We start from the raw sequence: 23,671 nt of genomic DNA, 5'->3' as shown, positions 1-23,671 counted from the left end.
AGGAGTGTATTTCTCAGCAGCAGCTGAATCATTCTGACTTCCACCCAGGAAGATGAAGCTGTCAACTGTTTATTGCACATTACGTTTTGTTTTCATACAGAAGAATTCCAAGGATAAATTATTGCTTTGTGTGGTTTACAACACCTAAATGTACTGTAATGCTTTGTGATGTATTTAATATACTGTATGTATTTATGAAGCTCTGAACTCTGAACTCTTGACTCTCTCTGCTGCTTTGGGAACAGTGTAGAACTTTAGTGTGTTTGTAGAAAGTGGTCTTAAAGTGACAGTTGTGGTTATTTGATGTGGGGTTGTGTGAGGTACTTATTACCTGCAGTAGATTCAGATCAGCACGCTGCCAGTTTGGAGAAGCAGCAGGAGACAGAAGCTGAGCAATGAGCTGCTGTGGATGGGCACATCCACAAAAACATCTTTTAGCCAATCAAAAAAATGCCCACAGAAAAAAAAGCTATTATCAGTTTAAGTGTACGCTTTATTTTGAATATTTTATCTGCCAACAAACAAAAATGAAAGCCCTTTACTTCGTATCTACAGTTTGTGAACCATCGACCTATCGTATTCCTACACACAAGCACAACCACAGCGCGAACTGTATTACCACTCACATCAGCTGTTTGAGTCAGACAGTACTGTAAAGAATGTGGTAAAACTTTTCATATTTTCAGAATACTATGCTTATTCAGACAAAAGGTAAAAATTAATTGGTGGAATTTAATGTATTTTTAATATGTTGCAACTGTCCCTGATCCGAGTTGCACCTGTATTCAGGGTGGGGGTCAATTGCAACATCTGAATTCTTCCATTCAAATAAATATTGTGAATGATCTGTCATAAGTGATAATCTTTAAATGGTTTGAGTCATTAGCAGACAGATGTAAGTTTAATATATAGAAGTTTGGTTGGTCCAGTCCAAATAGTCTGAGTAACTGAGAGAAATGAAAACATGTTGCGACCGTCCAGTCTGGTTTCTCTGGATGTGGAGGAAAGAAAAAACACAGAGCTGACATACAATGATCCACTTCATATTCTGAGAACGTCTTCATTCATACATTCATTGGCATGGTCCATACAGACTCTGCCCAGCTGCAGGTGTTCAGACCTGACCAGCTTCAGTACGGCTGCAGCTTGTAGAAGAGGGACAATGGGAGTCCAGCAGAGCAGTGGACCAGCCCACCATGATGTAATTATAATGGGAAGGGAGAAGAGGGCTCAGCCATGAAGATGTATCTCACAGACACTTGAGGTGGAATTAAAATGGTTGAGAGGAGAGTAAAATGGAAGAGTGTCGGTGTGTGTGTGTGTGTGTGTGTGTGTGTGTGTGTGTGTGTGTGTGTGTGTGTGTGTGTGCAAGCATGCAATCTGCATACCTCTGAGGTTGCCCTGTTTCAGCTGGCCTCAATACTGTTCTGAGCCTGAAGGTCCAATCACTCTTGCACATAGACATACACACTCATGTATACACACATTCAAACTGGCAGAAACACATGCACATTGGCATATGACTAGACACACACACACGCACACTGACACACTCTGAAGCCCAGACACTTAGTACTGATGTGGCCTGTCAGCTCATTAAAGAACATGTTTGTGACTCATTCTCACCCAATGAGGGTGCTCTGAGCCACGCAGACAAGCGTCCCTGCTTTAGCCCCAGATTCACTACCACTGCAGATACAGTAGGATTAATGAAATATTATCCTCTCCCTATGATATTTCCATCTCCAATGACGCTAAACCATGTTAACTTATAACAAGCGTGGCAGCAGGATGAATTTAAATGATTGGATTGCCAAGAGGAAGTAGGTGCAGGGTCAGAGTCACATGATCTGACATTGATGAATAGGAACTGCAGCAGAGCAGAAGGATTTCACTCATCATATGTACTGTATATCATGAGTGCACAGATAGTGGGAACCACTAACAGGTTTATATCTGATAAGGATGGAAGGTACCACTGATACAGATCCAAAAATCTGTGATTCCAACACCAACACCTCTCAGTATTAAAGGTCCATATACTATAAAAGAGTGTTTTTGATTATAAAGCAGGTCTAGGTAAATTAGACAAAATAGATTAATACTGTGAAACTATCAAAGCCTCAGTCCACAGAGAAATGCACACAGCCTGTATTCAGAAACTGAGCCTTAAAACCAGCCGTCAGGACTTCTGGAACTTTGTGATGTCACAACAAAGCAGTCAATCTGCTATATTTTCATTGGATCCCTCAGAAAACAGTCAGCCAATCAGGAGAGAGAATCAGAGCCTCTCTTCTGATTGGCTGACTGACCTGTTGTTACTAGAGCTCCAGAGAGAAGCCTGAGAGAGGAGATGTAAAACTACACTGAGATGGTTTTTGGTTCTTAAAACCACAAATATATCTTCTGATGGAGATCAACACTTCAGATAAAACACTGGAGAAGTTAAATATGGAGCCATAAAACCTTTAATGTACAGATTTTTGGAATATAGAATGCAAGGTCCCTGTTACTCATAATGCCACAAAAGATGTAATCATTTAGAAAGGAACATGGTCCTATTGGTCACTGCAGTGGTATCTATGGTACATTAAGACACGCATTTATCATGGTGCCTGAATCATGCTCTTTGGGCTTTAAAAACTTTATTGCACAGGCTAATTAGTATGACATCCTCCTGATCAAAACACCATACTTGCATCCCATGCAAAACAATCTTTTGTTTTCTTTTTGACTTCGCCACCCAACACTATAGCAGTCTAACCAAATAAGGTTAAAGGAGTTATTTGTAAATTGTGATACTGCTAAGCAGGTTATCATTAACAGCTACTTACTTTCTAATCTTGGCAAGAGCTTCAACCATTGTTGAGTTTACAGTTCAAGAGGTTATAATTCCTCCTCTGAGTGCGCTACTTCTTCAGGTGAGGTTGAATGCTACAGTGACTCAATATCAGAAAGTGACCAAATAGTTCCACCAGGCTAGAAGGTTAGCATGCTAACTTCAGTAGAAAAGAAGTGATAGAAATAGAAGTAAAACAAGAGAGTGGTTTTCCTGGAGACAGCTCTTGGTGAGTAAAGAAATGAAGTTCGATGCTGAACTCAACGTTTCTTCTAAACTGGTAAGTAACAGCTGTTGATTGCTAGTGTTTTGATGTAGTAATAGCAAAACTTACAAATATCTCCTTTACAGCCTCGGTGAGCTTCGTCCTTGGGTTGTCCTTGGTTTGAAATGTACTGAGACATCCAACTCTTCGACTTAATATGCTTCCTAGCAGTTATCAGAGTGGATGTCAAGGAACAACTGATGATACTGTTGGTGTCAGAAACTTCCTGTATCTCCACTCAGAGTTACAAGTTGTAAAAGGACAGAGTTAAAACCAGTGGTTCTCAAAGAGGGGTCCAAGGACCCTCACGGGTCCATGAGAGGGTTACTTGGGGTCTCAAACAAAAAGGGGAATAATTTATTTTTACTATAATTCCATTCATAAGTAACACAGTGACAGAATGTGTGATGATTTTGGTCATGGGTTTGAACACTTTCTGTAATAAAACATTTAAAAGCAAAAATAAATAAAAATCTTACGGAGGACCCCGGGACAAAATCTTACTAAATTGGGGGTGTAATTGGTCTAATTTATGTCAGATTAGGGATCTTTGATGTGACAAAGTTTGAGAACCACTGCTTTAAACGATATGATGTGAAGACTGGACAGTGACAAACCTACAGTCAGTGTGACCCTGAACAACAAATTCAAATGCTGCTCCAAGCAAAAATGGCAGCAGTAGCCTGCTCTATTTATCTATGTATGTAGGACTCCTTGAACTGAAGGAGGGGGGGTGGGGGGTGGACAGATAGAAACTGTAGGTATTTAAAGAAATAGCTCATTATCACAACACCTGCATCTATCTGGACCTTATAAACACACCGCATTGATGTCATTTCATGCACTAGGTTCTCTGCAGTGGGTTCTCTCTCTCTCTATATATATCTCTCTCTCTCTCTCACACACACACACACACACACACTTGATCATTTTATAAGCTGCAGAAAAACAATGCCTGTTCCATTCCAGCTGTCATTTATCACCCACACATGCACACATATACGCAAATGGCTGCATTTATGTAACGCTTTTATCCAAAGTGCTTCACCATTTGCTTCTCATTCACCAGTTCATACACATACACACACTTACACAGTGATGGGAGAGTGCTGACCAGTGTTCAGTGTCTTACCCACACACACCTCCACCTGTGGACAGTACGATCTGACCCACTGCTGTGCTGCTGCAAAATGCACAAGACACACACATACACAACAGACTGCAACTATATGTCATCAAAAATGTTTTGCCAAGAGACACACACATCCCTTCCAACACACACACATTTAATCCACAGATAAGCACTGCCTATATTTCATTGAAAATAGCAGCTTCACTCAAGATGTAGAAAACTTTACTACGCACACGCACACACACACACACACACACACAGGGGCTATGCTGTCTGTTATCAGGGCTGAGGCAGCCTGTGAATCAGTGTGTGTCCTTGCAGGCTTGGCAGAGCTGCCCACAGTCTCCGGCTCTCTGAGTCTGTTGTCTTGCCAAGATGACAATTGGCATAAACCTCACCTAAAACGGATTCTAATGTTTCACTTTGTGATAACAGTTTCATTTTTCAGTGTTTCAGCCGCTGCTCCGTCATCCCCAACACAAGCTCACACATTATCAGCTGCTAATGTGTCACACATTGATCATGGATGCAGCCGTTCCCCATGTGTCTGGCTGGGTGCTAACAGTTTCTCCATGTTGCGTTATATTATGTGTTTGACTCTCTCTCATATGCTTACCCACAAAACTCACACAACAGTCCACTAACTATACTACACAACACTTATATATGATTGACAGAGGTTCTAAACACATCTGTCAGTCTGATCTTCCTGAAAACACCTGCGTCATTCAGGTAACTCTCATAAAATCAGTGAGCAGGGAAAATAATAATGACTAAAGGACAGAAAAGTGGAGGCTGGCTGGCGGTGCTTTATTTGGGGCTTAACTTGAGTCAGCATCAGGGCCAAGCTCAGGTAGAGGGCTCATGAGCAGCAGCCCAGAACGTCTTCATCAAGTTTGGTTATTTTGTGGTTGGTTCAAAAGGAAGAAAATCTGGAGGCACCTGTGCCTGTCAGTTACCAACCAATCAAAAGACAGAATAAAAGTGAGACCAGCTGACACTAGACTGAAACCAGCTGACACTGGGCAGATCAAGATGTCAATAGTCTGCAATGTGGTCCAGACATAAACTAGGTCTTGACCTGGTCTTGTTTTCTGTGATAGTGGGACATAGTGTCCCTTTACTTCATAATGCACCTGACAGCACTTCTTGGTAAACCTAGAGTGGAAACACACGTCTCCACATTGTTGACTAAACCTGCTGTGTTCACACTGTGAAGTCCAGTAAACCTGCTCAGATGCCTGAGGGAAAGAGCTGCTTCAACAGTCAAATCACCGAGCCTCCGACTAGTGGATGACCTACTCAACTTCCTGAGCCGCAGCCGGCCCAAAGTTTACAGACTCAATATAAAACACATGGACTCAGACGGATGGTGACACACACATCCTGGTCTTACTTCATTTGTGCCTGTGACTTTCCTAACCTTCCTAACCTAACCTAACCTAACCATCAGAAGTGTATGCGCAACCCTAACTCTTACTGTGCTAGCCAGTGAACAACCTGCCAGAGGGTCTGTGCATACAGGTGAAACTGGAAATAGCCTGTGGACTAGATTGTACCTACACATCTAAAATCTACACATAAAAGAAAATACAGTTTTGTATAATGTAATTTGAAGGATGGTCTGATTTACATGTGATTATAGAGTGTTGGTCTTTAACTCAACAGTAAAGCAAGAAGAGAAAATAGATACAAACAAACAATTTTTAATGTTATTCCCAGTCCAGGTTTGTTGGCGTAGTCCTTTAATATGAAAGAGCTGCGTCTAAATTACCATTGGAAATTTGTTTGTCTTTAGATTACAATCACATGGTTTTAATCAAGGGGTTCTTCTTCCTATTTATTATTATTTTATTTATTTTTTTTACATTTTTGTCCTTTAATTTATTTGCGACTGAAGCCGAAATAAAAAAGAAAACCAGTCATCTAGGTCCAACATTTTTGGTCCCAAACAAAGTCTCCTGACCGCATAAATATAGTGGACCCCAACAATATAAAAAACAAGGACACACACACACACACACACACAAACACACAAACACATACACACATCCATTTAACCATGGACATTTTTACAGTGCCAGTATTTTTCAATGATTTTGTGAGTTGCAGTAAAATGAATGTATTGACTCTGCCCCCACAGACACACAAACACTCACTGCTGTTCAAACACAAAACACCAGCGTGTTGTATTAACTAACCTGAGACTACATGCTGTGGTTTAAATACGTAGCACATCAGGAGTGCTAATGGGTATTCAGTCAACAATGTAAAATGTGATAATTGTCAGTCTTTCAGGACACACATACAGTATATTGCTGCCAAGGAATATGACGTGATATATTCATATTCAGGTGAACTGCATAATTTAAATTGAATTTACTTTTTGTTACGGGCGTAACTGTGTTTTAATAAACCAGGCCCTGTCTGTTGAATACATGTGTTGACTTCTAGGAGCAGCAAAGACAACTTCAGCAGTGACTGTCAGACGTACAACAGCAGCAGACTGACTACTGTGTGTGTGTGTGTGTGTGTGTGTGTGTTCCTACAGTGCAGCCAAACAAACTGTGGACTGAATAGGAAACTCAAGAATTGGCCTTTTCTCTCCACACTGTAAGCAGCCATTATTTGACCTCCTGCTGCACACAGGGCCAGTCCTTTTCCACACAAAAGCAGGAGACAGTGAAGTTGGTTATCTGGTGGTGGAGGAGGTGGAGGTGTGCAGTCTGTCACCTGTAGCAACTTATCTAACAGTTCACAGTGGCTGCTCCTGACTCTTCATTTCCCCCGGATCTACTGATAGAGAGACCAGACAATGAATGTTGTGCTACAATCAAAAACTAGAATCACCACCTCACGGTTGTTTCCTCCACCAACCAGCCAAGATGCAGGAAATACGGTCACATATATGGTCCTATTCCTGAGCTACTGAGTTGATTAAGGAACAGAACTGTTGCTAAACGTTATGATGTCACAGTGAAGTTGACCTTTGACCTTTTGGATATAAAATGTCATCACTACATCATTTTAACCTGTTAGACATTTGTGTCAAATTTTGTCATAATTTGCAAATTAGTTTAGGAGTTATGGTCAATAATTTGTTTTGTGAGGTCACACTGACCTTGACCTAGAGCTACGTGAAGGAGTTTCAGTATCTCGGTGCAGCTTCCACAGTGTAACAGACATTGTATTGAACCATTGGGGTGAAGAGGTTGAAATGAGATTCCTCTGAAGGGTGTCTGGGCTCAGCCTCAGAGGTAAGGTGAGGAGCTGTGACATGTGGAGGGATCTCGGAGTAGAGCTTCTGCTCCTTCACGTCAAAAGGAGCCAGTTGAGGTGGTTCAGGGATCTGGTTACGCTGCCTCCTGGGCACCTTCATTTGGAGGTTTTCCATTATGTTCGAACTGGCAGGAGACCCAGAACACAGTGGAGAGTTGATATGTCTCATCCGGCCTGGGAACACTTCAGGAGGAGCTGGAAAATGTTGCTAGGGAGAGGGACGTCTGGACTACTTTGCTTGACCTACCATCATGACCTGTCCTCAGATAAGCGGAAATAAATGGATGAATGGAATGATGGACAGTGCCCTTGACCTTTGATAACCAAAATGTAATCAGCTCATCCCTGAATCCAAATGGACATTTCCCCAAAGTTTAACCCTGTAATGCCCGACCCCAGAAATAATGGACAGAAAATTCAGATTTCTTGAATCTGGAACCTTTATTTGGCCCTTTCACAAAATTTGAAAAAAAAAATTACAAAAAATTATTTGCATATAGGTTTTTCCAAATTTTATACACAATTTTACTACATATTAAAATGCAAAAAATTATGTAATTATAACTTGCTTCAACAGATTAAGTGTTCATGTTAGAATATTACAAAAAATTTCAAAGAAAATGTCACTGGAAAATCGTAAAAATCGCAATTTTCTTGACCTTGATCCAGTGAGTTGGGAACTATCTGAAGGTGGCCAACCTGGATTGTCCCATGTACTGTGTTTGAATTGTTGTAGTGATAAAGGTATCCACCAGGGGTTGGAAGACAAGTATCAGATTGGATACAAGAGGGTTTTGAGTGAAGTATTTACCATAAGGTGATGCAATAGGTCTCAGAAATGCAAATTTGATGCATTTGCCATTTTAGGGTTAAGGGACTCCCTCTCAGATTTCCTGATATATAGTGTTCACAAGGCAAAAATGTTTAGTAAAGTCATTGTGACCTTGACTTTGACCTTTGATGACCAAATTCAAATCAATTCATCATTGAGACCAAGTGAATGTTAGTGCCAAATTTCAAGAAATTCCCTCAATGTGTCATTGACATGTCACATTCACGAGAATGTGACCCTAAAACATTAAATAAAATAACTAGCCTCACTGTCTCTGCGTGGATGTGTCTCTCTGACATCAGCCAGTCAGTTTCTTTATCATGATATCAATATCAACATCACCTCTTTATCTCTCAAACCAACCACATCACAAGAAACCTGGGTGTCATGTTTGATGACCAGCTCTCCTTCTCTGACCAAAGGTACTGTATTTTCCGCACTATAGGGCGCACTGGATTATAAGGCGCACTGTCAATGAATGGTCTATTTTCAAACTTTTTTCATATATAAATCGCACCGGACTATAAGGCGCATTAAGCAAAACAAAACAGTCAGATAATAAAAAAAACAATAACTCTCAACATTGTTCAAACGTTAATGAGCGTATTCACAATAACTCCCAACCTTGTTCAGTTGTAACACGTAAAAAAAACACAGTGATACCGCTAAATCAAACGTTAGCGTATTCACAATAACTCCTTATAGGTCCTTATACACACACACTGTAATATTATGGTGAAGCACAGTATGTATTACTCCGCGACGCTCCTGACTACGATAGCCGTAATGCTGCAAGCGGTGCGGCTTTGTAGTTTACCAAAGTTGTACTAAAACATTTTGACAGGGCGCCGTGAGCGCCGTGTACCACACAAAATCGCTTCGAGGTCAGTCAGCACAACCAGAATTAATCCATATATAAGGCGCTCCGGATTATAAGGCACACTGTCGTTTTTAGAGAAAATTAACCCTTTTACACCTGAGCCTCAAAATGGCCACCCGGAGTCCTTTGCTTATTTTGGCCATAAAAAGGTCAGAAAATGTCCTGTGAGTAAGTGCTTTTGTCCATGTATCCAGAATACTTGGAACTTTCAATATCTGGCAGTTATTTTCAATTTACTGCATGGTCTAACACTGCAATAAGAGTCTAAATGAAGGGAGAACACAAAGAGGGAATTTGATTTTAGAGATTTAATAAAGAAAATACACTGAAACTGTACATGAATAACAGGTTTTCTGAAATTTTAAAAGTATAGAACTATTTACAATATAATTTGTGAACTTACAATAAACCTGTAGTGCATAACAGACCATGAAAAAAATACAACTATATACAGGGGTTGTTTCCCCACAGAGGGCAATTGCTCCTCTCTGGCTGCAGACTCAAACACCTTGGTGGTGCTGCCAGTAGCAGTTCCTCTCTGGCTACAGACACAGGGCACATCACCTTCCTGACACTTCCAGGGAGTGCTCCTTTTACGGAGCTTGCAGCGCCGTCGCCCCATGCTGGCTCTGTCAGACTTTGTGTGGCCCATATTGAGAGGGGGTTGGACACCTGGGGTGCGTTTGGGGTTGAACCTCGGTGGTTGAGGGACTCCATCATCAGGCTCTGCCTCGATCTTCCACCTTTGATGACGCGGTGAGTGGCTACGGTCCCTAACACCATCACCGGAGCCTCCAGCATCCCCACGGCTTCTCCCTCTACGGCCCTGAATATGACCTCTGATAGATAGATAGATAGATAGATAGATAAATAGATAGATAGATAGAACTTTATTCATCCCCGAAGGGAGATTCAATTTTCTAATAGCTCATCGAAACATAAAAATGTGGTGGACACGTGCATGTAATAACACACACAGAATAATTTGTTACACAAACAAGACTTGGTAACGTAACGTTGCACGATTCTAAAAAAGTCACCACGCAATACAAGCGTCGAGTTACACATACAATAACGTAAAGAAAGTAAAAACTAGATAGAGAAAAGTTAGAGAGAGCTTCATTCATTGAGAAATTCAACTTGGAAATTCAGCTCATCTAACGTTACCTTTCTTTGCCGGAGGTTGCTCCTTCGGTTGCTCCTTCGTCCTCCAACCCATCTGTGACCGTCCACGGAGGTTTTGTTGCGCGGGAAGGCCGCTTTGCTGACATTTTCGATCAGTAACGTGCTGTATTACTCCACTCTGCTGTCTCTGTATTCGGGGCACTTTCCCGGTTTCATGGCAGGAGCGGGAGTGAAATTACCATAATGACATCTATATGCCTATAAAGCGCAAGGTCTTAGCTTTCAGAGACCATTGGAATTTTTCCGATCGCTCAAACCGTTACAGTGTTATGGTAATCCAAAGTGCGCCTGCGCAAATGTGTCGCCGACAACACATTCAGTTTTAAAGGGTTAAAGGCTTTTAAGTGTGCCTTATAGTCCGGAAAATACGGTATATCCATCTCCTGGTTGTGTCTCTTTGCTTAGTACATCAGAAAATCAAACCTTACCTGACTCAGTCCTCAACCCAGTTCTTGGTCCAGACCATGGTTATCTGTTGCTTCTCCTGCTACAATGCTCTTCTGCAGGGCCTCCCTTCATGCACAGGGAAACCCTCACAGATGGTCCAGAATGCAGCAGACCGTCTGGTCTTCGATCATGTCTCTCCTCTACTCATCGACCTCCTCTAACTACCCCTGACCCTGAATCAGATCCAGTCTCTGGTGCTGCCTTCAGAGAGACTTATGGGTCTGAACTCAGTCATTCAGCCTAATGCTCATTCTCCTCCACTGTGTTCCTCTAATGAACATGGTCAGTCATCACCATCCCTGCACACAGACAGTCTCAGTCCAGACTGTTCTGGTCTGTGGTTCCCTGATGGTGGAACCAGCTCCTGAAGTCTATCAGAGCAGGAGCGTCCCTCTCTATCCTCAAGACCCTGTTGAAGACTCCTCTCTTCAGAGAGCACCTCCTCTCCTAACACCCCTAACACCCAAACATGTCTAACTAGCTCTGACTCTGACTTTCACTTTCACTTCTTTACCTGATCTCCTTCACTGATTAAACAGATGTAAAACTGAGACCTCAAGGTCTCTACTGACCTGAAGCTTCTTTGATGTCCCTCACTGAGAGTAACTTCAGATTAAAGTGTCAGATAAATGAGTAAACTTAAATGTAATGTCTGACTGAAAAATATGCATCACATTAAGTTTATTAGTTTATGTTAAAGCTGTGTACTCCAAATGGATGGAAAATATTATATGCAATTAAATAAATAAATCTTAAATATTAAGCTGTTTTTTTTTGTTTGTTTGTTTGTGTTTTCAGTGTAAACTCTAACAAATATGTTGCATTTCCTGTGGCTGTTTCACAATAAAAGCAGTCCTGTGGTTCACCAGTTATAAAAAAATAAAATGAAGCTACAGGAATTTAAATTAGCAGAATGACTGTAACACGGAGCTACAGCTGATCTGTTAATTTTCTCTCTGATATGTATCCTCAATGGGAATCCAAGATACTACCACTGCTGTGTTGAGGGAGCTCAGCTGAGTGTGACAGTGTGTGTGCACAAAAGATAATATTGCAAACAACAAACCTTTGAGTTCATTGATTCCTGTGAATCCCTCCAGGTCGTGAAGGTCGTTCTGTGTCCTGACTCTGCAGCAAGAGTCAAGACTCCTGCAGGCTTCCTCATCTCTACACCATACATGATGCACGCGTTACCTTTGTACCATTTGTTTGTGTGTGCGTGTGTGCATGCGCAATCAAAAACTCTAACCTACTCTATATGTCAGATGTGTCACTCGTGTTAGCTCACTGCAGTACATCAGACAAAGCTTCACTTGTGACAAACTGTGTCAATAAAGGATGTAATGAGGACTTAATTATTCATCAGCCACACATGGAATGGAAGGAGATAAGAGCAATAATGATTCATTTTCCACCCAAAGATATGTGTCTTTATTCATTTAACTCACTACCTACTTTAAACCACATAACTGCAGTTGATAGAAAATCATGTGTTGCTCATGTTATCATGATCATTATTCTACTGGTTTGTGTAGCATAAAATGAGCAATCTGGTCATTCATGTAATTGTGTTACTTTGAACCTGTTCATTCATCTTTATTTTAGCATGAGCATTATTGATAAAACATAATATTTGTATGTGAGGTAATAATCACACGACTGTGGCCCAAGAGGTAAAGCAGGTCCTTCACTAATCAAGTCGGTGGTTCGATTCCCGGCTCCTCCAGCCCAAATGTCTAAGTGTCCTTGGGCAAAACACTGAATCCCAAAATAATATCAGTGTGTGAGTGTGTGTATGGGAGAAAAGCGCTGTATGAATGTGTGTGTGAATGGGTGAATGTGGAAATGTGTTTCTGATATAATAGATATAATTAAACTAGAAAAGCACTGTAGAAGTACAGAGCATTTACACACGCACATGTCACAGATCACTTTTGGAGACAAGACTCACACTCAAACTGACATAAACTGGAGACTTATCCTAACCACTGCTTGGCTAACCCTCACCCTCACCTGCACCTAATTCTACCCCAACACTAAAACCACGTCTTAGCCTTCAAAAAGCTATTTAGACAAACAGCACAAACACAAACACAAACACAAACACACACACACACACACACACACATAGATCCAGGGAGAGTGCAGACTTAGGAGTGGCATCTCTACAACCGCTGCATTGATTTCATGTCAGCCAGTAAAATATCCTGCAGCCGTCCGCTCGTGCTGCCTGTCCTCTGTGAGGAATAAGCCGCTCTGTCACTGCCTCTGGTGTCGTGTCCAGTTCAAACACCTGACATCTCACACCTTTCACAGGAAAAATTAATCAGGTTGTTTTTCATTTGAAAATATTTGGTCACGATGGTTCAGTCTGTGTCACAGAGGGCCCAGCCCCTCCCTCCCTCAGAGCTGGATCAGCCCACATCTCTCCACTGTTGGAGCACAGTTAGTAGAATGAACTTAAAGCTTCCACAGTGAAGAGGCTGTAAACAAATACAAGTAAAATCTAAAATACAAGTATAGTGTCGTAGAGTAGTACAGAAAAAAAGGAGCTGAGCCTTAAAGTGATGCGGGTGATGTACCATCATCCAGCCCTCGCTGATGGTTACTGAAGGAATAAAATCATAGATATACTGTCAGACTCAGACTACAGGAGGTTGGGACATTTTAACCCTGGGTCCCTCCTCCTGAGGAGAAATCAGGTCCTGGACCTCGGCCAGTACTGATGTTCAGATTATCTGGTAACGTGAGGGGTTCACAGATCCAGTATTAAATCGAGCCGCCCTGATAATATCAAACATGTCTGATATTTAGGAGTTAAAACTGTGAAGATTATGATTATGATTATGTAAGTCCTGGAGCAGCTGATGGTGTTGCCAAGCAACAGTAAACATTCTAGCCCTTGAGGCTAATGTTAACTAGCATACTACAGTTGACAGAAAATGAAACTGTAATCTCACCTCCTGACTGAGCCTTCCCAACTGTTTCTCATTAAGAATGGTTCAGTCATCTGCTTTTGTTTTTCCTCGCTGCAGTTACAGCAGTCTCCGTTTTCTTTACATCTGCTTCCTCAAGAGACCACGCGGGATGAGATCACGTGACGTGGTGCATTACTCCTTGATTTCTCCATCTGCTAAGATAATCTTAATAACATCCTGCAGGGTATTAAGCTTGTAAAGTCGGGGGGGAGGGAAGTCTAGAGGAATGGCTGTAATAAGTGACTTTATATTTTCACAGCTCTATAAAAAAACAAAAAACACAATCAAAACTAGAAATGGTTTGACACTGACACAGCTAACTGCCTCCTGGCTCCAGCTCCATACAGACATGACCTTTTCATCTGTCTCAAAATTCATATGTGGATTACTCAAACTGGCCTCATGATAATTTGACATCATCTTCTGATCAATACCTGCAACATGCTGACACCAAAGCATGAGCATGTGGTCCCGCAATGTAAACCCTGCAGACACAATGCAAACAGACATCCTGAGCCTGTCGACCAAGAATCCTGAAATATAAAAGAGGATTGCCTAAACACAGGGACATGTTATGATCATAACTGGTAATTGCTGTTGGTCCACTTATCTAATCTGCTATAAGTTAAATACCTTACTGTAATTGTGAGTGTCACGCCCGCAGCAGCAGCGGTGGCGAATGAGCTAGTCCACCTAATCTTCATTTAAGCGCTTGCTCATTCAGCTGCAATTGGAAGGTAATGTCTAATGTGAGCTTCAATCATCAGCTGCATCAACCATGAGAAGAAAGTTTAGAGGAGCAGGGCTGACGGAGGACGGCTGGAGCAGGGCTGATGGGGAACGTGTATCTGGGTGCGAAATCCACAACACACTGGCGAGGTTGTTGATTTCTCCTTTAAAAGGACGTGGAATGCAGAGGTCTGGTTTTCAGTTAATGATGCCATCAAACTGTTCACTGCTCAGGTTTCATGAGATGATGAGTCTGATGTGTTAACAGTGATTTAGTTTTTACCACTGATGATGGGGATCAGTAGACTGATGGCTTGATGTACTCCAAAAAACATATTGCCATTAGTTATTAAAAAAAGATAATTACAGGTGATTTTTTTTGTTGGGTTTTGTACCAAACAAACATGTTTCCATTACATCTGGAGAATTTGATTTTCAGTGTCTCTGTAGCACCACAAAGCTTCATTTCTGGTCTGTTGTGATACATTTTACCTTTGTCAAAAAAACAAACTGTGATTTGGATTTTGATGTCAATCATATTTTGAATATTTGTTCAGCCCTATATTCTATATTTTTACATATTTTGTTATTTTTTAATACTTTTATTACAATTAAATCTTAAATCTATACAACCACAACATGGTCAATATTTTCATCCCATTCCTAATCCTTCAGTTATTATTAACCCTATAATGGCAAATGCATCAAATTTGATACAAGCATTTCTGAGACCTATTGCATCACCTTATGGTAAAAACTTCACTCAAAACCCTCTTGTATCCAATCTGATACTTGTCTTCCAACCCCTGGTGGATACCTTTATCACTACAACAATTCAAACACAGTACATGGGACAATCCAGGTTGGCCACCTTCAGATAGTTCCCAACTCACTGGATCAAGGTAAAGAAAATTGCAATTTTTACGATTTTCCAGTGACATTTTCTTTGAAATTTTTAGTAATATTCTAACATGAACACTTAATCTGTTGAAGCAAGTTATAATTACATAATTTTTTGCATTTTAGTATGTAGTAAAATTGTGTATAAAATTTGGAAAAACCTATATGCAAATAATTTTTTGTAATTTTTTTTTTTTTTAATTTTGTGAAAGGGCCAAATAAAGGTTCCAGATTCAAGAAAACAGAATTTTCTGTCCATTATTTCTGGGGTCAGGAATTACAGGGTTAATTTTTTTTTTTTTTTTGTAATTTTACATATTTTTAAGTAAGTTATTTTTAGGTGTTTGTATGAGTACGTTTTGTGTATTTTATGTTTAGGTCAGCAGGAGTAATGTGTCAATTGAATATACTTGTGGCTAAAATCAGCTGATAATATCAGCCTCTGGTGGATATATCAGTCTGACTTTAATTATTAAAATTAATACAAGTAATAACAGCAGTAACCACTGCAGCAGCAGCGGTAGCTGTGGCATTAGCATTAACGACAGCAGGTCTTGGCCACAGCTCCAACTTTTGCTACAACACAACATCATCTGAGTGCACACTGACAAAAAGCTTAAACTTGACTGTGACCATTGGTGAATTGGCCAAATCAGGCGGCCAAACTATAACAACCAACCTCCAGGTGTTTTCAAAACACCTCCATGCACATGTCCAATTCTACATTAACCTCAGGTCAAGTTTATTTGTGGAATTAGATGAATCTGAAACGGTCTTAACTGTCCAATCAAATCATGAACACCTTTTTATCCCCTGCAATTTCAGACCAAATACACGCTGATACAATATATTTGTGTCAATTTAAAATTGTCCAATAATATTTCAATCATGTTCTGAGTGAACAAATTTTTTTTTATTGCCATGTGTACAAACAACAGGAAAAGTGAGGGATGTGAGAGCCTGGTGATTAGACCCCACTGTGATGTCATTGTATTTGAAAAGGAGGGTGAATCTGGGACCTTGTACTGGATATGAAGACTGGAGGTGAAGGGGGTGGAGGAGCTGAGCTTCATCAGTACTAATTACATTTACATTTACTCATTTATCAGGCGCTTTTATCTGAAGTGACTCTCAGTGAAGGACGTCACTGAAGTAGGTCAGTAGAGACCTTGAGGTCTCAGTTTTACATCTGTTTAATCAGTGAAGGAGATCAGGTAAAGAAGTGAAAGTGAAAGTCAGAGCCAGAGCTAGTTAGACATGTTTGGGTGTTAGGGGTGTTAGGAGAGGAGGTGCTCTCTGAAGAGAGGAGTCTTCAACAGGGTCTTGAGGATAGAGAGGGACGCTCCTGCTCTGATAGACTTCAGGAGCTGGTTCCACCATCAGGGAACCACAGACCAGAACAGTCTGGACTGAGACTGTCTGTGTGCAGGGATGGTGATGACTGACCATGTTCATTAGAGGAACACAGTGGAGGAGAATGAGCATTAGGCTGAATGACTGAGTTCAGACCCATAAGTCTCTCTGAAGGCAGCACCAGAGACTGGATCTGATTCAGGGTCAGGGGTAGTTAGAGGAGGTCGATGAGTAGAGGAGAGACATGATCGAAGACCAGACGGTCTGCTGCATTCTGGACCATCTGTGAGGGTTTCCCTGTGCATGAAGGGAGGCCCTGCAGAAGAGCATTGTAGCAGGAGAAGCAACAGATAACCATGGTCTGGACCAAGAACTGGGTTGAGGACTGAGTCAGGTAAGACCTGATTTTCCTGATGTTGTACAGAGCAAAGCAGCACGACCAGGAGATGGATACAACATAGTCAGAGAAGGAGAGCTGGTCATCAAACATGACACCCAGGTTTCTTGACACCTTGTTTGGAGTAAGAGATGAAGAGGTGATCATCTAATTAATTAGCAAGACTATAGTATGGTCTATAGTAGAAGCAGCAACTGTAGCAGCAGTAGACATACCAGCTATATTGTAACAGTATACTTAATTAGCAGTGGTAATGAAGGAGGTGTAGTCCCAGTAGCTGTGGTGGAGGCAGTGGTAGCAGTACCAGTTATTTAGTCACAGTGTAGTAAAATGGCGCCTGCAGCAGCAGCAGCAGTGGTCGTGGCAGCAGTTACAGTGGTATCAGTGGCAGCAGCAGCAGTGATGGCAGCAGTGTTAGCGGGTGGGCAGCAGCTGCAGTAGTGTCAGTTGACTTTGGTTCAGTAATAGTTGTATTCAGGCTAAGTGTGTTCTGGTGGAAGCTGTCAGGATCCAGCAGCAGCAGGACGTGAGCACAGCAGGTGAATATATGGTCCTGAGACTGTTTGAAGTGAGGTTTAAAAGTAGCACAGTGGTCACAGAGCTTTGATAAATACATATGTATGAGAATGCACCCAGAAAAATGTTGTTGTCTTCATATTTTACTACAATTTATGAAACAAAATCCAAACCTGTTTTCTGCCTTCTGTTGTTTCTGAAAGGTTTGCTGCAAACAGCCCCATAGCTGCAGCATCACCAGTGCAGAAAATGTACTGTTCTTCACCTGTCAAGTCGTCCTGGGAGTGTGTGTGTGTGTGTGTGTGTGTGTGTGTGTGTGTGTGTGTGAGTATGTATGGAACCTCTCCCTGTCCCTCAACAACTGCTCCCTGTGGCTGTAACTTCAAATAGGAAAAAAAAAATATGAGAGTGTTGTTAGACAGCTTGTCTAGGTGAATAATAGTTATGTTAGCTGACTTAATAGGAAGATGTTCTGGTTCCAGTGTCCTGTGCTGCTACACACAGACCTTCAGTCTACTTGGCTCATGAAGGGGAAGCTACAGATAATGAACAAATATATCAAGGAGCCCAATGTGAAAACACAAATCTGTAGTGGACTGTGTCCAACCAGTCAGCAGAGGTCCATTCATTCTGAACACAGCTCAGTGTCTGAGGCACAGCTGCTCAGCTCCTCATGGTCAGCAGATGTCAGAGGTAATTCTGTGTGATTTGTGAGTTTGTTGCAACAACAGCTCTGCCTGTAAAGTGCAAATATAGAAGAGAGGAGGACTGACAGCACTCCAGAGACCACCAGAGTCCTGCAGCGTCACTGTGGAGGACTGAAGGAGTAAATGTGACTCAGGTGGAGAGAAGCTGCATCTGTGGGCGAGAAAATAACACCCCACCCCACCCCCCAACCCCAACCCCCATCCCAACCACCCAGAGCTAGTAAATTAAGGTCTCATGCTCCCCCTGGTAAAATAAAGACGTATCTCTGAGTCTACTTGTGTTTGTACATGGTTTTCACAGTCAGCCATTCTGTCCAGTTCTGAACATTCACTTTCACTTTTTTGATCTATTTATGCTTCTAACTTCTAATGTTGCTAACTGCAGCTAGCAGCAGCTAAAAGACCTGAGGTGACATCAGTGTTTGTCACTCAGGTAAAGTTACAAAGAAATTTCGCTTCATGTCAGAATTAAACGTGTTTGAGTCCAGATCTGGGTGAGAGGCCACCTCCTCACTAGTGGCTCTGTTGGGAAATACACTCATTTCCTGTGTTATTTTCTTCTGAGCCTTCATCAGTCACAACATTTTTTTCTGTTCATTTTGGATTCACTTTTAAGATCATCCCGAACTTCATCTCATCAGTTTGAGATTTTAAAGGCTTCAATATAAAACCATCAGATAATGAAACCATCATATAAAAGTGTGAGTCATTCAGCAGGAGCCAAGAATATGTGTTGACTGGAAGCCACATAAATCTCCCACCACCAATATGTTAACATCTGTCTTCTACAAAGGCTGATTGAACCTGTTTGTAGCAGACATGATATTTTTGTTAATGTAGAGCACATCTGAATAAATGACTTGGTGTGAATTGTGGTAATAACAGTACATTCTTGTGAACACATTTGCCTCTTAACAGACAATTACAAGGCAGTGCAACCACAGGAAACTGAAGTGTGGGGATCTAATCTAGCTGCCACGTCGACTCTGCTCACAACTTCTTAAAACTTAGCATTTGCACACACATGTAGAATGATTTATTTCTGCTTACACAGACAAGTCCCATGTTTTAACTTCTCCATTGTTTTATCTAGAGTGTTGATCTCCATCAGATGATATATTTATGGTTTTAAGAGCCAAAAAACCATCTCAGTGTTTCTGAACAGCCCTTCTCCGTGCAGCACTACAGCGTGCAGATGTGTTACCAGATGTGTCTGCCATCAGTCATCATGAAAGCAGCTCAGCTCTTTACTCTGTATTGGACAGAGGTGTTTTAACCTCTGGCTGCTGTTGCTGTCTGCAGTAAATACAGGTACACAGTCGCAGCCCTGAAGCTGTTATTAAAGCTTTATATGGCTTGCTGTAATCTGATCTCCAGTCTACTCCAGTTTATGGGATTTCTTTGATAGTTAACTTTATATTTGACACTACGATGTTTCATAAAACTCGATATACATTTTCTAGTAATAGAAATAATTATTGACAAAAACCTACATGCCATGATCACCATTATCAGCACTGGTTGAGTATCAACTGATCATTTAGAGCTGGTGTTGAATGCCTGATTGTAAGCAGTTTGCAAGTTATTGTTGAACATCGGTAAGTGAGCTAAAAAGATGAAGTCAGATTCGGCAGTTGTCGTTGCCCTCAACAGCCTCATCACACTGGTGGAAAAAGTTCACTAGTCACAAAATAAATCAAACTCCTTTGACTTGTATTTGAGGGCGTGGCCATGACGTAATGTCATCTATCACAGTCATCAACCTGTTGCTCTTTGAACAGGTCGACTAGGACAGTGGTTCCCAACCTTTTTCTTAAGGGACCCATATTTATACCATTGTTAACTTTGGTGACCCCCCCCTCCCCCCATGTAAAATACAATAAAATAAAATAAGGAACATCATAACTTCTTTTACATGAAATACTTTATTATATTATATTATATTATAATATATCTATATCTATATATATATATATATATATATATATATATATATATATATATATACATATATATATATATATATATACACACACACACACACTTTATTATATTATATTATAATATATATCTATATCTATATATATATATATGTATATATATAATATAATATACTTTATTATATTTCAGCATGCAACAATGAGGAGAACCTGTGTATGATTACAACATATTTCTTCAGAACTTGTACTTATTAACTAATTAGGAGAGAGCACTCAAGAGATGCAACTGTTGCCTGCCTCTGGTCGCTTCCCGCCCTGAAGAAACTCTTCTTTATGTTTTGGAGCCTGCTAGTGACAACACGCTCTCTTTTTCTGATGAAAAACTCTTTGGGCTTACCCACTGTCTCGGGATGTTTAGTTGTCTGGTGTCGCTTCAGCTTGCAGGGCTTCAAACTTTCATTTGCCAGTTTCTCACGGCAAAATATACATTCAGCTCTAATTTTACCCATTGCTTCTATGAAGCCAAACTCAATATAACTTTCTTGGTAGCCCCTCTTTTTCTTTTTGACATTTTCCACAGTCTCCTCTACCTGACGCTTCGCCATTTCTCCCTTAGCTCCGTTTATGTTGCTAGGCAACGGCTGCAGCACGAGAGGCGTTCACGTCACACACGCTCTGTTCCTCGTGATATATATAACTTATTTGTTTATCTATTTAAATACACGAATAAATGTTTAATGTGGCCCTTGAATTTAGTTGATTTTGTCACATATAGGAATTAAATGCTTACTCATTTATTTAACATTTTAATTACATAAAAATGATTAAACCCCTTAAAATCAAGAGGGCTTCGCGACCCCCCCTGGATCTTTGGTGCCCCCCTTGGGGGGTCGGGCCCCCCAGGTTGGGAACCACTGGACTAGGATGTGCTGTCTTCCTCAGTCTGCGTCGGTTTAAAACGTGTTTTACAGATTACAGTATCTATCTATCTATCTATCTATCTATCTATCTATCTATCTATCTATCTGCCTGTCTATCTATTGCCTCGCTCTGTCATCGTCCACAGGATGAACTGGACCTGTGCTGCACTGCAACTAAATTCACATCAGCTGTGAATCTTTATCTCTTCAGCAGTTTGAGAGGGAGCCTGAAGGCCAGAGTTCCCTCGGAGGGAAAACAGGCTTCACCTGATGAAATGCTTAGAAAGGTGATAAATCCAGTCTCCCACTCAAACACACGCCGTGACAGAGCATGACCACAACCTGCAGGAGGCTGTCAGACGAGCAGGTGATGCCGGCTCACGCTGTTTCTGAATTATGGAACAGCAATAAAAATAGACAAAAAGGGGTTTACATATTAATGGGGTCCGTTACAGGTGAGGCGGTCAGGCCCCCCAGTGGTCACTGCTGGTCACACACACACACACACACACACACACACACACACACACACAGGTACACGCACACACACACACACACAGCGAGCCAGGAGACACACTGAACACACATATGTTTAGAATCAAATATTGAACAAGAAGAGCAAAGGGTGCCCCCACCCATCACATGATCTCTCTCTCTGTCTCTCTCTCTCTCACACACACACCACACATTTGGCTTCAAAACTGCCTGTCACAGCCAAAGAATGTGGAGTCAACAGCAAAGACAAGGAGACAGTGTGTGTGTGTGTGTGTGTGTGTGTGTGTGTGTGTGTGTGAGTGAGTGTGAGGGGGAGACAGGCTTAAATACCACTGGTGACAATTACATCTGTCCTACAGGGCCGTTTCTCTCTCACTACAGATGCTTTTCTCTGCCTCACCCTCAACATCTGTTGGGAATGAGACACTTCTGCCCACAGGAACAAATGCACACACACACACACACACACTCTCACACAATATGTTGATATTTGGATGTGTTTGGTCAATAAAAAATGGAAGTAAAGCTCAGTGAAGTGAACTGAGAGATGGGAGAGAGAGAGAGAGAGAGAGAAAGAAAGAAAGAAATGCAGGGGAAGAATGCATCGAAAGACACACACAGGGAGCTGGACCCAGAATCTCACTGTTTACACACACACACACACGCATGCACACACATACAGCATACATACAAGAAGCAGCGATGTCAGAGCCCTGAGCACTGAAACATCACATGATCTGTATTTATCTTATTAACACAGACATCACCGCTGCTCCTGTAGCAGCATCTCCAGCATCCTACCCCTTCAGATAGCCTCATGATTCCGCCCACTGTTGACACTACTGAGAGTTAATGTGAGGCTTCATTATGTAAATGAAAAGCCGGAGCCCTCACAGAGCAGAGCAGCATCACAGTGAAGTTAACGGAGAACAGAGAGGCTGCAGTTCACACACCAAAAACCCGTCAGTGCTTCTAATGACGGCCGTGATGCTGAATGATGACCATGGGCTGGAGGTCACTCCCCACCCTCTGTTTTACCCCCACATCTCTAGTGGCCGTGCGTAAAACGCGAGCTCGTTATCTGGTCACCGTGCGTAAAGACACGGCTCAGCGGGCTGCGGTTACCTGGTTAACGGGGCAGGAGTCTGGAACGGCTTCCTGTCGCAGCGGTCACGGCTTCAACTTTTCCTTCTCTCCTCTCCTTAAATCCACAGCCCGCGCAGCTCAGGTGCAGGTCCGCGGTGTGCTCGCCTCGGTGCCCTCTGTGGCGCTGTGTCTTCCGTTGGAGACAGTGTGCAGCACGCAGCCAGCCGGGCGGAGTGAGGGGAGCGAACCGGCAGCGGCTCGGCTGCTACAGCGTCACCGGAGAGGAGGAGACAGTGGGAGGTCTCACTCTGATCACTCTCGCAGTCCTGTGGAGTCAGTGCTGCCAGGCAGCGCAGTGCAGGGGCACGTTTTATTTCACCCACTGACTCACTGTCTCTGAAAATCACAACGTTTCTCTGTTAGAAGAAGCTCTCAGGATCCATCTGATGTGTCTGCTGGATTTACAGTCTGTCTACAATGGACCGTTCTGCACATTTCCATTTATGTACAGGAAGGAAGTGCGTCATTTTACATGATGAGGCTGAAAGTAAGAGTGTAGAGGTCACGCTACACCCACTGTGACACTGCTAGACACTGTGTCCTGCATCAGCACTGAACAACACACTAGATTGATACAGTACATGAGAGACTGTCTGCAGGTGTAGCCCAATTCAATTCAGTTCAGTTTTACAGTGGTATGAAAAAGTTTAGGCACCCCTGACAATTTCCATTATTTTCATTTATAAATCATTGGGTGCTTGGATCAGCAATTTCATTTTGATCAGTCAAAT

The 23,671-nt window shown here is 41.8% G+C and overlaps 1 protein-coding gene across 1 annotated transcript in view; it reads right to left on the bottom strand.

Moving 5' to 3' along the window:
- Nucleotides 1-23,142, bottom strand: part of LOC139634726 (junction plakoglobin-like) — a 152,606-nt gene extending 129,464 nt beyond the window's left edge. The window contains exon 1 of the mRNA XM_071501333.1: nucleotides 22,920-23,142. The gene's annotated coding sequence lies outside the window, so the exon portion shown is untranslated. The remainder of the gene's footprint in view (nucleotides 1-22,919) is intronic.
- Nucleotides 23,143-23,671: the final 529 nt, after the last annotated feature.

The sequence above is a fragment of the Trachinotus anak genome, unplaced genomic scaffold, assembly GCF_046630095.1.
Source record: "Trachinotus anak isolate AG129_WGS33_773 ecotype Australia unplaced genomic scaffold, CSIRO_AGI_Tana_v1 ptg000017l, whole genome shotgun sequence".
In the NCBI taxonomy this organism is placed as follows: Eukaryota; Metazoa; Chordata; class Actinopteri; order Carangiformes; family Carangidae; genus Trachinotus; species Trachinotus anak.
This window is presented reverse-complemented; position numbering and strand designations above follow the sequence as displayed.